This window comes from Pinus tabuliformis, chromosome 4_2, assembly GCF_031772625.1.
Source record: "Pinus tabuliformis cultivar Carrire ecotype Pingquan chromosome 4_2, CPIR1, whole genome shotgun sequence".
Taxonomy (NCBI): domain Eukaryota; kingdom Viridiplantae; phylum Streptophyta; class Pinopsida; order Pinales; family Pinaceae; genus Pinus; species Pinus tabuliformis.
In genome coordinates this window covers 122,761,738-122,768,428 of record NC_142304.1, presented here as the reverse complement: position 1 = coordinate 122,768,428, position 6,691 = coordinate 122,761,738, and the positions used below count along the sequence as shown (strand labels likewise).

Genomic DNA, 6,691 nt, shown 5'->3' with positions numbered 1-6,691 from the left:
TTAGTGGTTTCATTTTACAATGACCTAATTTTACTGGCTTTACTAGTCAGGATAATATTTTCATTTTAGATTGATTGATGAAGACCTCGGGTGGTGGAGTCTAAAATGGCAGGAAAATCATTGTTGTTACCCCTGTGCCCATGCCCTCATGTTAGTCCACTATAGGGACATTTGCCTCAGTCCAATCCAGGAGCCTCCCGCTATCCATTTTCTCCTCGTCATCTATCACGGTTACATACACAGAGATATAGAGGGGATAGCCAGGGCAAAGACAAAACCTTGGAAATATGGATACCATGGGGGGCAAATGGCGTTTTGGGGGTCCTCCCTCTGCTTCCAATCCTCCTTATAAGAGGTTCCAGGCCAAGGAGGAAGAATTGGATGAGGACGTGTTTTTGGAAGAAACCCTTTTGAGAGACAAGGAGCTCTTGCAGGACAACGGCAACCCAGGATTTGAAAGAAGGTAATGTCTTGCTGAGGATTGGAGGCAACCCTGGTTGTAGTTATGCAGATATTGACCTAGATCCTAATTATCGAGCCTCATACCCACCTCCCTCTCGGACTTCAGATCCACTTCCCTCTAGTGCTGGCTTTCGAAGAACAGGCTCTCAAGTCCGAATACCCCGTATCTTTGTTTGCTCGGGTCAATGCAAGATCCAAACATACAAGCCAATTGTCCATTTTTAGTTTTGACAAAAATATAGCATACCATAAAATCCTTCTTTGACTTATTCATTGTCATTACCTCTATACATCCTTTCCATTGTAAGAATTTCCTGCCAAATTGGAAGGCACCTGGTTGCGGAATCTGCTAATTTCTTCATCTTCTTCAAACTTAGGGATATGATTCTAGTCATTGAAAGGCACGAAACAACCCCTGAGAGCCAAGGATCTGCCCCTTGACGGGACGCTTTCGCTCATCGGATGAGCTCCAACGCTCCAGGACAGGTTTTCTTGAATACCCTGACTGACCTGGTTATGCCTTTGACAGTAAGAAAGCCTTGCCCCTCCATCTGATGGCTGCTACAACTCGGCTCGAGTGGCTTGGTCGATACTTTTCTTTCCATCATAGGCGAGCCGATTTTCTTGCAGGGTGAGCGAGGGACGGGGCTTGACCTGAACCTTGACCGACTTATTTTGCTGCTTTATTCATCTGGGACTACTGGAATGTCCAAGGGGGTCATCTCCATGCACAAAAATGTCATTTCTATGGTCTGTATTTTGTTGGGCATGCAGTGAGGGCTTTATGCACGTAGGGAAGAACGCCCTCCATTTTTCTTTTTTCTCTGGGTTGGGTTTGTTTTCGACGGTACAGACGAAGAACGAAACGAAGTGAGAGGCCACATTAGGGGGGCAGGAGAAACTGCCTTGATACAATCCACGTGCCTCGACTGCCTTGAATCATTCCACGTGCCTCGACTGCCTTGAATCATTTCTTCAGGACAGTTTTAGAAAGACTCTAGAAGGAGATTCAATCATTTGGATGGATGCAAGTGAGTTGGTTAGCTAGGAGGTAGACACGTTGGACATGCAAAAGAGACAGAGGTAAAGACGTTGGGTATGCAAGAAGGACGAGAGGCAAGCAGGTGGTAAAGACGTTGGGTATGCAAGAAGGACGAGAGGCAAGCAGGTGGTAAAGACGTTGGGTATGCAAGGACGAGAGGCAAGCAGGTGGTAAAGACGTTGGGTATGCAAGGACGAGAGGCAAGCCGGTGGTAAAATTGTGGACCCACGGTATTTTACGTGTTTGAAATATATTTTTGTATTATACATTTTTTTTTGCATGTGTGACAAGTGTCTATTTAAAAGCTCTGTCTTTAGCTTGTTACGATATAGTTTGTCTTTACTTTTATACATTACCGTTTCATAGCAGTGAACTGCTACATCGTTTGAGGTCCAATTTAATTTGACAGCCTTTGCACTTCAATTGGTGATCTCTTGCAAACCCCAATATTGTGCTATGCGTCATTCTTTCACAATATTCACGTATCAACAGGCAGGGTATTTAATATTTTTAGGAATGTTAGCAATTGGACAGATCCACTTCTAACTGGTTTATCAACTAAGCATATCCTTTATTTATCATTTAACAGAAATTGAGATCATCATAAACAAAATGAAAACTTTTATACCATTCAAGACTTCTGCATTTTGTTCAATAGAAAAACTTGCAGGTTGGAATAAGGGTTCAATTTTCACTTCTTCCTTAACCAATGTTTTCATATTAATATGCTAAAGATATTTTAAGTTTCTTATTTTCAGCACAATTGCCTGGGATATATTTTCAAATCTTGAAGTTGTGACAACTAGACACTCTAAGGAATGAAATTTGTCTTCATCTTCTTACCATATATTGCATATTTTGCAAGCTGTCTTCTCACGCAGGGTACTATTGCTTTTAATTTTGAGCTGGTGAGATTTTTAATTTTGAGCTGGTGAGATTTGGGATCAAGCATATGTCCTGCATTTAGGACTGGATTGAGATGTGGAAACTACATCACTGGCATTCCTAAAGTAGCAGAAGCCTGACTAAAGGCCAGTTTATATTTTATTTCCAAATAGTCTGCATGTTGAGCTATCACATCTTGCAGCACTTGGTTATGCATGAATACTTTTGTTGTACTCTCCCATTAGTTAGAGGACTTTTCAGCTAAGCAGTGTTCACAACTCTGTTGTCCTATAAGGGAAAAAATTCCTGGCCTGACGATGCAATTTAGTTCATTCCTTTATATCAAAATTATTTGGGCAACTAAATCTGCCATCAACCTAGAAGGTTCTCAAAATCTCCTCCTCAGAAGAGGTTCTGCCTTAAAATTAACTTGTCTAAAGACCTTGAAAAGGAAAGGCTCTCACCCAGCACCTCACGCTCTTCAATGTCCCAATGTTGCAAATATCATGTTGGTGAATATATTGCCAAGAGACTGAAAAGAAACTTATCAGAAATAATAGAGTATCGGGAAACTAAAAAAAATATTAGGATATAATAGTGAATAACCCTTTTGCTTTCAATCCCCTGCTTTTTCTCTTTAAAGTGGACAAAAAAATCCAAAATTTTCAAAATATCCCCAATATTTTACATCAGCTTGTGATATTTTGACAACATATCATAGTATGCCTCAAACAAGGACATTGAAGATGTATGGGTTCAAGTGGTCCAAACGAATTCACAAGACACAAGCTATGATAGCCCAAAAGGCACAAGATAGCAATCCTTTGACTTCTATTGGGATAGTTAGAAGAAAGCCAATGGCCTCATTCACAATCAAGGATCCAATGAAATCCCCTCAAAATGTCACCCTTGGAGGCCACAACAAAAGGGCACACTATTTGTGTCCTCTCTTGGAATCCTAGGAGCCTTTTAACCCCAGTGAAGCCAAAATAAAACCCAAAAATTCCACCATGCTATCAACTTTGAACTCCTTCAAAAACAAGTGTCTGTTTAAAAGCTCTGTCTTTAGCTTGTTACGATATAGTTTATATTTGCTTTTATACATTACCGTTTCAAAGTAGTGAACTGCTACAGCATTTGAGGTCCAGTTTAATTTGACATCCTTTGCACTTCAATTGGTGATCTCTTGCAAACCCCAGTATTGTTCTATGCGTCATTCTTTCACAATATTCACGTATTAACAGGCAGGGTATTTAATATTTTTAGGAATGTTAGCAATTGGACAGATCCACTTCTAACTAGTTTATCAACTAAGCATATCCTTTATTTATCATTTAACAGAAATTGAGATCATCATAAACAAAATGAAAATTTTTATACCATTCAAGACTTCTGCATTTTGTTCAATAGAAAAACTTGCAGGTTGGAGTAAGGGTTCAATTTTCACTTCTTCCTTAACCAATGTTTTCATATTAATATGCTAAAAATATTTTAAGTTTCTTATTTTCAACACAATTTCCTACGATATATTTTCAAATCCTGAAGTTGTGACAACTAGACACTCTAAGGAATGAAATTTGTCTTCATCTTCTTACCATATATTGCATATTTTGCAAGTTGTCTTCTCACGCAGGGTACTATTGCTTTTAATTTTGAGCTGGTGAGATTTTTAATTTTGAGCAGGTGAGATTTGGGATCAAGCATATGTCCTGCATTTAGGACTGGATTGAGATGTGGAAACTACATCGTTGGCATGCCTAAAGTAGAAGAAGCCTGACTAGAATCAAATTGAAAAGACTAGATGCCAAAGGTCCTGAAGTCAAATTGAACTCTGAATTGTTGATGAATTTATTGTGGCATACAATTTAATTGTAGTATAATTTTGAAGGAAAATTTGACTTGGTGAGGTTTTTTAAGACAGTACAAGAAGCAAGCCTTTATCCTCATCTTCGAATAGGACCCTATGCTTGTGCAGAGTGGAGCTATGGGTATGTATCTTTATAATTTTTGTCAAAAATATTTGTGGAGTTTCATAGCCTGTAACCCTTGTCTTTATCTATTGTCACTACAATACTTTACTTTACAGTAATTAGTACTGCATGCACTGTAGTATGAGACTTTATATATATTCTCATTACTTCCTCTCTTTCTCTTTATAGATTGTCATATGGATGACTATCATATCCTTTCTTCTACGCAAGGCTTTGTGAAGATGTAGTTGGAGGATCCATTTGTGATGCAACAAAGTATCCGTTCATGACTATGCTGCCCTTGATCATGAATCCACCAATTGTAGTACTGTCATGAAGAACACTTTCCATTGTGCTGGGATTCTTGATAAAGGCACCTCTGTACACATTTACACTCTGTTCATATTGAATAAGGACTGAGTTTCATATTTATGAATCTTTCCCTGTTTTACTCATCTTCTTCATAATGCAACTTAATGAATTAAAATGTCATTTTTTGTGTGTCTGTTGCACTCACTTCTCAGACTGGTCTTAAGGGCACATTTCCAGTGGTAATAGCATCCCATTTTTTCAAATTCTTTGGCTGTAGCTTCAGCATTTTTGAAGTATCCCTTCATGACAATGCTGCCCTTGATCATGATTTCACCAATTGTAGTACCGTCATTAAGAACACTTTCCATTGTGCTGGGATTCTTGATAAAGGCATCTTTGTACACATTTACACTCTGTTCATATTGAGTACGGACTGAATTTCATATTTATGAATCTTTCCCTGTTTTACTCATCTTCTTCATAATGCAACTTAATGAATTAAAATGTCATTTTTTGTGTGTCTGTTGCACTCACTTCTTAGAGTGGTCTGAAGGGCACATTTCTAGTGGTAATAGCATCCAATTTATGTTCAGGCCAGCAAGTCTCAAAATTAGGATCTCCACTTGCCAAAAGCTTTTCATACTCCAGAACATATTCATGATCGTCATTCAAAGATACTCTATACTTGTCCAATTCATGAATCACAATCATTAATGGTAATTCCTTTTTCACATGTGAAGGAATCCTTACTACTGCTTTGGTAACTTCCAAGAATTGGTAATCCAAAAAGACCACCTTAGCTTCTGAATGCCTCAAAATAAAAGACATTGTATGTGCATCATGTCTAATATTTAGAGTGTTGAGCACAAAAGGACTGAACCAACAACTTCAGAGCTATTGCACTGAACCACTAAACCTGAATCAAAGTCACTACTGTGTCTTACACTCTAAAATTGTCCACAGAAAAAATTGCCAACTTCAACAGAAATGAGAAGTTGGAGCCTGTCGCACTCAACTGCCAAAACCTGACAATCGATCTCCTTTATTGTTTTTCCAAGCACTTAATTGGGTAGATGAAACACTTGCAATCTAACACCAGGATTTTATTTGAGATTTGCCTCTGATGTCAGATACATCACTTAATTCCCGATTTGCTTTTGCTGTCACATACATCGGTCAGATAGATCACTTAATTGCACCGGATGAAACACTTGCAATCTAACACCAGGATTTTATTTGATATTTGCCTCTGATGTCAGATACATCACTTAATTCTCTATTTTCTTTTGCCTACTGGAGCAACATATGACCACAGGGTGACTCACCCTCCCCTAGTGGTGCACACTGGAACAAGATTATTCGCTCTCTTATGGGACAAGATGATTCGCTCTCTTGTGGAACAGGATGATTCGCTCTCCTGTGTAGCAGGATGATTAGTTCTCCTATGAGGCCTGGATTGATGTGTTCTCCATGGCAGCCTAGATTGATGTGTTCTCCACGACAATTGTAACAGAATTGATGTGTTCTCCTGTGAGGATAGGATTGATTAGTTCTCCTATCGAGGCATCCTACCCATGCAGTCTGGGACTCATGGGAAGTACCTCTCATCTGATCAATGAGCAGGGAAATGAAGTTAGGGGCCATAGTAGTACCGAGGGATGCATCGTTGTATCTACCGTACTCCCTACGCTAGGATGACCTCCATTGATCTGGGATCAATGATACTGGTCTGGGACCAGTGGTAGGAGTTGTACCATACTATGACGTTGACTTCGGGTCGGTTGAGACTGGTCTGGGACCAGTGGTACATACTCCGAGACTGACTTCGTGTCAGTGCAGTACTAGTCTGGGACCAGTGAGAGTGGTACATACTATGACGTTGACTTCGGGTCGATTGAGACTGGTCTGGGACCAGTGGTACACTCTCTGAGACTGCGGTACTGGTCTGGGACCAGTGGTAGGAGTTGTACCATACTATGACGCTGACTTCGGGTCGGTTGAGACTGGTCTGGGACCAGTG

At 39.7% G+C, this 6,691-nt stretch overlaps 1 pseudogene; it reads left to right on the top strand.

The window, feature by feature from the left end:
- Positions 1 to 296: 296 nt before the first annotated feature.
- The window catches only part of LOC149168552 (26S proteasome non-ATPase regulatory subunit 2 homolog A-like), an 82,521-nt pseudogene continuing 76,126 nt past the window's right edge, over positions 297 to 6,691 (top strand).